Consider the following 9,648-nt stretch of genomic DNA (forward strand, 5'->3'; position numbering starts at 1 on the left):
GTGAGTTTTGTGTATTTGTGTTTCGTTGTGTACAAATTCACAACGTTCTAGTCCACAATATGTTGCTTGTTAAGATAGTTGACGTGCCAGTGTTGTTGGGTGACATACTTTTTTTGCCCAAGAACTACAAGTGCAAAACCACAGGGCTTTGTTGGGAGCCAACAATCTGCTGATCGATGCTTGCAAATCCCGCATGGGCCAAGCCAGACTTAACTGGCATCAGGTGTATGGCGCAGGGGCATGGCTTGGGGGCAAAGCAGCCTTGCAGGCCCAACACCTGGTTCAGGGGCCTCACGTGGTTAATAGTTGCAGCCCCTGTGGTCAGAGACTATATAACCCATGATGCAGCACGCACAGGTGTGCATGCCTGGCAGCAGAGGCATGCATTCATACTGCTTTTGTTCCTGTCTTTTAATAAGAAAAGCTGGCGTTGGAAGAAACTGGGCTGATGGCCCAGCTAGTAACCATTGATAGCTTTCTCCATAAATTTCTCATGCCCTCTTTTAAAGCCACTCGAATTTGTGGCCACCATTGCCTCCTTTGGGAGCGTGTTCCATAATTTATGTACTGCATGGAAAAGTTAATTTACCTTGGATGTCCACGTGTTCTAGTATTAATGCGGGAGGGAGAAAATCTCTTCCCTCCTGGAAGATCTGGGTCAGCCAATCCGGTGGGAATTCCACTGAGCCACTTTTGCCTGCAACAAAAAAAGGTGGGGCCATGTAACTTCCTTGACCTGTGCACGCGATCCCCTCTCATTCTAATAGCTATGTGTAAAGCCAGTATCTGGCACACCCCAAACACAGGCCTTTTTCTGTTGCTAAAACAAAAGAATCTGTTTTGCCCTTTAGTTAACCTTTTGCCCTACCTGTTTGCCTCAAGGGTTGTGCATGAATTGAGGACTTAAGATCATGCAGAAGGGAGCAACCCCCCCCCCCCCCGGGAAGAACAAATCTTAGGAGAAGCGGCATTTGGTGATTACATTGGCTCTGGAATTCACTTCATGGGTAGTTAAAACGATTGCACCATTGTGCGGACCTCTCAACAAAGCTGAATGTAGGAAGCGACCTTATGCCAAATTGGACCATAAGTCCCATCTAGCTATGACACTGGCAGGTCTATGGGAGTTTCCCAATCCATCCTACAGATAACAGCAACTGAACCTGGGGGGCTTTGCATGGAAGCCCTGCCTGTAAAAAGGTAAAGGACCCCTGGGCGGTTAAGTCCAGTTAGAGGCGACTATGGGATTGTGGCGCTCATCTCACTTTCAGGCCGAGGGAGCTGGCATTTGTCCACAGACAGCTTTCTTTTTTTAAAAAAATAAAAAAATATTAATTTTTTTCCATAAAAACTCCAATCATACAAATTTCCACATCACATATTTTAACTTATTGGACCTCCCTCAACTTCTCTGACAATCATTCGTAGTTAAATTTCTATCTTCACATTCCTTAATTTTAGTATTGCACATTCCTTAATTTTAGTATAGTAGTACAATATTTCTATCCTCATTTACATTCTTGCAATATTCTATCCTCATTTACATTCTTGCAATATTCCTTATATTTTCACAAAGCTTCTTTAAAACACACTAGCGTTGTGTATTCCTCACATACAGTTTTCAAATATTCTGTAAATTTTCCCCAGTCCTCAAAAAACTTGTGGTCCCTTTGGAATCTAATTTTTCCAGTTAGTTTGTCCAGTTCTGCAGTCCACAGACAGCTTTCTGGGTTATGTGGCCAGCATGACTAAACCACTTCTGGTGCAACATACACTGTGACGAGTGCCAGAGGGCACGGAAATAGGTACCTGTTGCAGCGGCACCTATTTATCTGCTTGCACTGGTATGCTTTTGAACTGCTAGGTTGGCAGGAGCTAGGATAGAGCAACGGGAGCTCTCCCTGTCGCGGGGATTCGAACCGCCGACCTGATTGACAAGCCCAAGAGGTTCAGTAGTTTAGACCACAGTGTCACCCACATCCCTATAGCCCTGTCCTTGTGCTACTAAGCTTGCAAGGTAATGGGTTAAGAGTTGCAGTTAAGACAGTTGTGCATATGCCATCTGGATGTCTCTGAACAATCAGTGTCATGGACTGGTTGGACACAGAGGAGCGGTGGCAGGAGCCAACTGGGGAATCCCCGAGGGAAGAAGGCCCAGAACCCAGGGATTGGTGGTGGAACAGCTATGTAAGAGGGAGAAGACTGGAAAGAGGAGGTGTCAGAAGCTGAAGCAGTAACAGTGCTGGGGTGGGGTGGGGGGAGTTTGGAAGAGTAAGTCCAAAAGCTGAAGCAGGGGGCAGAGATGAGTCTGGCTGCTGTCTCCCTCTCCTGTGACAGGCTCCCCTCCCTGCTTGTCTCCCACAACCAGAAGAGGCATGAAGAGGGTGGAGGAGAGGTTGGCTTCATGCAAAGCACAGTCTCAGATTGCATGGGAGAAACTGGAGAGGCTGGTACTTTCAGTCTCGGCAACCGACCCACAGGAGCAAAACTTACGAGGGATGAGCTGCTGTGCTCATTTGGCCTGATACTCTGCCAAGGCAGTGCAGTTTGTGTTCTTGCTAATAAATAGTTAACTCCAACAGTGATTTACTGCTGGCTCCTTCCTGTCACTCAGATCAGAATCTCGTTGCAGCTGTCAAATATTTGCACTACCTTCGGAGCATCATTGTCACTGCTGCAAGCCTGCTCTTGCATCTCTGACTCACCGGGTGAGACAAGAGGCTCGTGTAGGAAGCCTCCGCAAACATTGGACGTCATATTTGTACATTCCCAACATACTATGGGAGCCCACTGGGTGATAATTAGTAAATCTACTTCCTGCCCTTCCTCCCTAGCTGCCTGGCATGGCAAACAACAGATAAAACAATGCAAATATTTTTATAAACCATTCTGGTGCAGCAGCTAACTGAAATGCCTGTTGGAAGTGGAAGGCCTTCCGTAGGTACCAGAAAGAACAGAGATCATGCTTTTCTAATATTTGGGGTTGGGGGAACCCAGAGGGTAGGAGTCGCTATGACTAAAGGCCCAGTTCCTTTATTCAGAATGGAACTCCTAATAGGAGGAGGTCCTGTGCAGAGACAGCTGGGTCTTCTTCTTTCTCTGATGATCACTCATAGCTGAGTAAGATTTTAACACGGTTTTAACAGTGAGTCCATAAGTGACTGTGGAGGCCAATTCTGGATCCACACATCCTTCCACAGTGGGGACATAGGTTTGCGGGTGGGAGTTGATCATGGTGGGGGTTTGCCAAATGTGTCTTCCTCTTAGCACGCTTCTCCTTTCGTCCTGAATTTGAGTGTCTTCAAAGCCCATTACACCTTTGGTAAAGGCTGCTCTCCAATTGGGGCGTTTGCCGGCCTGTTTCCCAGTTGTTGGTGTTTATACTACAATATTATTATTTTTTAGATTTGCCTTGAAAGTGTCTTTAAACCTCTTTTGTTAACCACCAGCATTACACTTTATATTTTTAAGTTCGGAAGACGATAATTAGGCATCTGCACAACATGACCGTATTAAAGAGTTGAGAAAATATTTCAGGAACATAGTCCTGTAGGCCAAGGATGGAAGACCTGTGACCCTGTCATAATTCCTGACCATTGATGTTTCCTGACCGTTGATGTAGCCTAACCTGGTTTCTTTACCCAACAGGTTAGCTGACACAAGGTGTGCTGATGACTTTAAGGAGGTGACACACTCCTTAAGGCGAATAGGCCTGCTAATGGCTGTTTGCCATAAACAGACCTCCATGGAGCCTCCACAGACGAGGACAATATACCACTGAATAACAGTGGTTTCCTAGAGCAGCTGTGGGAGAGAGCTGTTGCCTTTGTACCCTGCTCATCAGCTTCCTGGAAGCATTTAATAGGTCACTGTGGGAAGCAGGACTTGATGGATAAGTGTTATAGCTCGGGGTGGGGGGGGGAGCCATGGCTGTTTAAAGAGGTATAATACTGCTATAAATGGATAGTGCGGATGTGGTCCAATACCCAGGGGCTCCTGCATGTCGTATTTTTTGCAAAGATGACCTGGCTGCTTTGTTGCTTTTCCAGTCTGCTGGCAACCCTAACAAAGGGAACCAAGGCTAAAGAGATGTGGTTCGCTCCAGGCTACTGCAGCAATGAGGTAGACAAGCTAAATCACAAAATGAGGCTTCATGCGTCAAGGCCTGACCTGCTTCTCCAGCAAAGTTCAAAGTTGTTTAATTGTGCTATTGAGGACCAGTGTTTGCTGGAGAGAAACAGTGGCAGAGCATCTGTTCTGCATGCAGAAGGTCTCAGCTTCAACCCCCAGCTTCAATCCAGGTGGGGTTTTAGAGACTCCTGTTTGAAAATGGTCCCAAGGTTCTCCTGCATGCTATAGTGCAGCTTCCTAACCCCTCCTTCTCGATGCACCAGGACTCATAGCTGTCAACTTACAGATTTGAAAATAAGGGACCAGCAGCCAAAATAAGGGATTTTAGTCAACCCATTAAAAGGGACCAGATAATTTTGGAGAGCAGCGCCAGTTTTTAGCCCTTCATTTCCAGAGGTTGCTGCTCAAGACACCAGCCGATGAAACACTGCAATTAAATAACTACAAGCAGCAACCACTTTTTGCGCAAAACAAAGTCCAAGCTACGAAGATGCTGCTGCAGTTCTGTATCTTTTCTCTCGTGCTCCATCTGCAGCTCTCAATTCCATCAGGTGGGGGGGAATAGCGCCCAAAGTAAACCCGCAGATCAGACCATCTGTGCTAGTCTACCACTACAGATCTATGGGAGAAGCGCTTGCGGTCCTTCCCTTGTAGCCCTTGGAAGACCTGCCCGCACCTCCGCCTCCTCCTCTTCCTCCTCTCTCTGAACAGCTTTCTCTATGGTTGCCCTCGCTCTCCTCTCAAGGCTCCACATCAATTCATAGACCATGCCAGGCTGCCCATCTCATCTGGGTCCTTTGGCGGCACAGCCACAGTATGGCCTAGTGGGAGCGGCGGTGACGGGCAGAGGGGAGGCCCCAGGCAGAGAAGCTCAGTTCAGCAGCCGCGAGGATGATGGTGGAAGGGCCTGAGGCTCCCACCCCGGGAGGGGTTCCCAGGGGCCGGGGGCCGAGGCTGGTAAGAGGAGGCCGGAGGGGGGTGGGCCGGGCAGCCAAGCAACACAGTTGGAACCTCCCTCCTCCCTGGCCGGCAGGGAGGGAGGGAGAGGAGCTGCTTCCTTTGAAACCCAGGAAATTTAAGGGACATCCATCAATAAGGGACAACAGCAGGACACGGCGCTGGGATAAGGGACTGTCCCCCCAAATAAGGGACGCTTGACAGCTATGCCAGGACTGAGTAGATCTGGGGTTTTGGTAGGTGTAGCTTGTCAACAGTTGGGATTTCACCATTTCCAGCCATGCCTGCAACTTTGAATTCAGCCTTTGCAATCTTAACGGTTTGAAATGCATGAGTTCCTCCTTTCGTAATGCTAAACAATCAGGGACATTCGGTTCTGAGTCTGCTACAGGTTTTCTGCGCTCGCATGGATAAATCCACGCACTTGCCTAATATTGTTTGCGTGTGGGCTCTGCAAAGGTCATGCCGATTTTGCTTTTGCTGGAGGATCAAGGAAGGAGGAGGGAATTAACAGGAGAAAAAGGAACAGGTGGGGGGTCTGGAGAGGTGAGTGAAAGTTCCCAGGCTGGGGCAAGAGTTTCCTTTAACCACAACGTGTGCTGGTATGGGGAAATGGCAGAACAAGTATTGCAAAACCTGTTGCAATGTTCTGTCTGCTTTGTAAAGAAGCACTTTGAAGAATCCTGCAGGGTTATCACCGAGCTCTCCTGAAGCATGGTTGGCATCTGTGACCTGCCCTTAAATGTGGAGTGATGAATTTCAGGCTCAGTTGTTGAAATACAACTCTCTATAAAACTCTCTCTCTACATCCATGCCCACCTAAGTTGGCCGAGACTCCTTTAGACTCAGTGGTCATTTGACCGCTTGCATCATCTGCCATCCGTGCCCTTCCGTGTGCACCAAAAAGGATGCTTCAATTTCCTCCTTGAGAGAAGAATAAGAAGAGTTTGGATTTGATATCCCACTTTATCACTACCCTAAGGAGTCTCAAAGCGGCTAATATTTTCCTTTCCCTTCCTCCCCCCACAACAAACTGTGAGGTGAGTGGGGCTGAGAGACTTCAGAGAAGTGTGACTAGTCCAAGGTCACCCAGCAGCTGCATGTGGAGGAGCGGAGACGCGAACCCAGTTCACCAGATTACGAGTCTACTGCTCTTAACCACTACACCACACTGGCTCTTGAGAGTCCACAAACTTTCCCTGCAGTGGTAGGTTCAAAATTAAATACTGTACAGTGGTGCCTTGCAAGACGAAATTAATTCGTTCCGCGAGTTTTTTCGTCTTGTGATTTTTTCGTCTTGCGAAGCACGGACTTTGGAAAAGCTTCAAAAATCACCAAAGTCTTCAAAAACCTCAAAAAAGACTACCACACCGCGTGCTATGAGTTGCTCCTCGAAGTGAATGAACGGTTTTAAGAAAAAGGAAACAAACTTGCAAGACAAAGGAAACAAACTTGCAAGACGTTTTCATCTTGCGAAGCAAGCCCATAGGGAAATCCGTCTTGCGAAGCAACTCAAAAAACGAAAAACTCTTTCGTTTTGCGAGTTTTTCGTCTTACGAGGCATTCGTCTTGCGAGGTACCACTGTACTTTCCCCAGAGTGTCAGCTGGCTGACAACTAGGGGGAGCCATCTCTAGAGGGCCCTGTGGGCCCAAGCACCCACAAAACGCTCAGCACCCACACCACAGGGCCCCTGACACAACTTCCCGTGCCTCATGAAGCACCAGAAATCATGCCTCGGAGATACTGTCTGAGGCCTTGCAAGGTCTCAGAACCTGGTGCCACTGGAAGTTAGGTTCTGAAGCCACAGGGCGTGTGACATCACGTCATGTTGCAATATGACATCATGTCACGACGCACATGCTGCACACCCATAACCTGAGGCCCAAGTCGGTGCCCCTGCTGACAACAAGTGAAAGTACCTAACTGATCAACGTTTTCCTATTTTGATTCTGTCTACATCAGAAACAACCTGGAACAATTTTGCCTGTGTCCAGTGACTCACTATACCTTTAACACACATTCAAAATACACGTCTTTCCTCAAAGAATTCTGGGAACTGTAGTTTGTTAGGGGATGGTGGGAATTGTAACTCTATGGGGGGATAAGCCACGGAATTCTTTGAGGGGGAGAATGTGCTTTAAATGTAGTGTGTACACAGTCTTGGGCCACATTCACACTACATATTTAAAGCACTAAGATGCCACTTTAAATAGCTATGGCTTCCCCCAAAGAATTCTGGGAGCTGCCATTTGTTAAGGGTGCAACAAGTTGTTAGGAGACCCCTATTCCCCTCCCAGAGCTACAATTCCCAGAATTGTTTAACAATCAATCCCTCTTCCCAGTGAACTCTGGAAAGTGTAACTCTGTGAAGGAAATAGGGGTCTTCTACCAACTCTCAGCACCCTTGACAAACTACAACTCCCATAATTCCTTGGGGGAAGCCAGGACTGTTTGTAGTGGTATCATAGCACTTTGAATATATGGTAGGTGGAGAAGTTAAGTTAATGCAGTGAAACAGTCAAAGCTGATCCTCTTATTTTTGCAACCCTGGGATCTTATGGTGAAGGGTGGATAAGAAATCCAATAATAACAACAACAATACATTAACATATATATATATAGTTGATTTATTAGTGTGTCAAAATTCTTGCTTAGGCAGCTGGATCCAGATTGTCGTGACATTGCCAGTCCTCTTCAGCCCTCCAGTTGTTTTGTGATGAAAACAAATAGGCAGGATTCCTGTCCCAACTGCTTAAACAGCCTACATGAGGGTGCATTCATTTTACACAGCATGGGGATCGCCCACGATTTGCCACAGGTGTTTTCCAGGACAACCGTGACACACAGTGTGAGATGTTTGGGGCCGCAAATATGCATGTTGTTTCCTTTCTACAGCACTGTGGTGTGTTCCAATCTGGTTGCCAAGCTACAGCAAGATAATAGAGATGGATAATAGTTGTAGTGGAGGAGGGCATCTCCATGAGTCAATGCATAATGCCAGGTAAAGACTCCTATTATACCTCTGTATAATTAACCTGTGGAACTCAACGCTGCTACAGGGTGCAGCAGAGGCTGGGGATTTTGCAGGAGCCCAAAAGCAGAGTGGGGGAGTTTTAACTGCGGAAATCGCACCCTATATATGTTAGCTCTTTTTAGAGCTCGTTTGTGTCAATTCTGTGCAGTCCTCAGAAGTGAATGTGTCCGTGTTCAGCAATGAGGAAATTGAAATTCTGTGCTCAGAATAAATGAAGCAAAATAAGTTAACTTTTAGGAATCTGTTAAGGTGCATAATATTGCTTGTTTCTACTTTATGGCAGTAGGGTAAAGTGACTGATGAAGAAACTTCTCTATCACTACCATCAACCCAGGTCAGGTCACCATTTCTGCTTCCTTGTGTAAAACTGAAGAGCTGGGGCCTCTTCTGATGTCCCCCCCCAACCCCCCCCTCTTTTAAAATTAAAGTGTCATGCAGAAGATGATCTTCCCACTCTCAATTTTATCCTCACAACAACCCGGTTCCCTTTGATAAAAGGGAAGAGAACACTCTGGGCGGCTTCCAACAAAATATTAAAAACAATACAGCATCGGACATTAAAAACTTCCCTAAACATGGCTGCCTTCAGTTGTCTTTTAAAAGTAAAATAGTTGTTTATTGCCTTGACATCTGATGGGAGGGCGTTCCACAGGGCAGGCGCCACTACTGAGAAGGCCCTCTGCTTGGTTCCCTGTAACCTCACTTCTCGTAGCGTGGGAACCGCCAGAAGGCCTTCGTCACTGGACCTCAGTGTGTCCGGGCAGAACAATGGGGGTGGAGACGCTCCTTCAGGTATACAGGACAGAGGTTGTTTAGGGCTTCAAAGGTCAGCGCCAACACTTTTAATTGTGCTCGGAAACATCCTGGAAGCCAATGTAGGTCTTTCAGAACCAGTGTTATATGGTCTTGGCGGCCACTCTCAGTCACCAGTCTAGCTGCAGCGTTCTGGATTAATTGCAATTTCCGGGTCACCTTCAAAGGTAGCCCCATGTAGAGCGCATTGCAGTAGTCCAAGTGGGAGAGAACTAGAGCATGCACCACTCTGGCGAGACAGTCCATGGGCAGGAAGGGTCTCAGCCAGCGTACCAGATGGAGCTGGTAAACAGCTGCTCCAGACACAGAATTAACCTGTGCTTACCTTACTATGAGGGCAGCAGAGTGAGGGCTTGCATCATTTGCTTCATTCTGCAAAGCATATCTCTGGTGGTCTGCCCTTGTCAGACTCCAGGGTGCCTGCACTTCCTGGTTTTAGAAATGAACAAATAAAACTGTGATTTACCCACAATAAACCGAAGCTTAGATATCACTGTGCTCTGTTTAAGGATGCTGCCATCAGGAAGGTGGGGTGGAATTCAGCTACACACTCACAAGACAAACAACAACACAATTTAAAGACTCCCTAATAGGTAATGAGCTCAGTCTAGGCTGGGATGGCAGACTGGTTGTGCCAACCCTTCAACCCTGCATCCCTACCCACAGGCTAATGTTGACTGAATGGCATGCAGATCCAGGGAGATCTCAGAT

Source organism: Podarcis erhardii, assembly GCF_964252035.2.
Source record: "Podarcis erhardii genome assembly, chromosome: 7".
In the NCBI taxonomy this organism is placed as follows: Eukaryota; Metazoa; Chordata; class Lepidosauria; order Squamata; family Lacertidae; genus Podarcis; species Podarcis erhardii.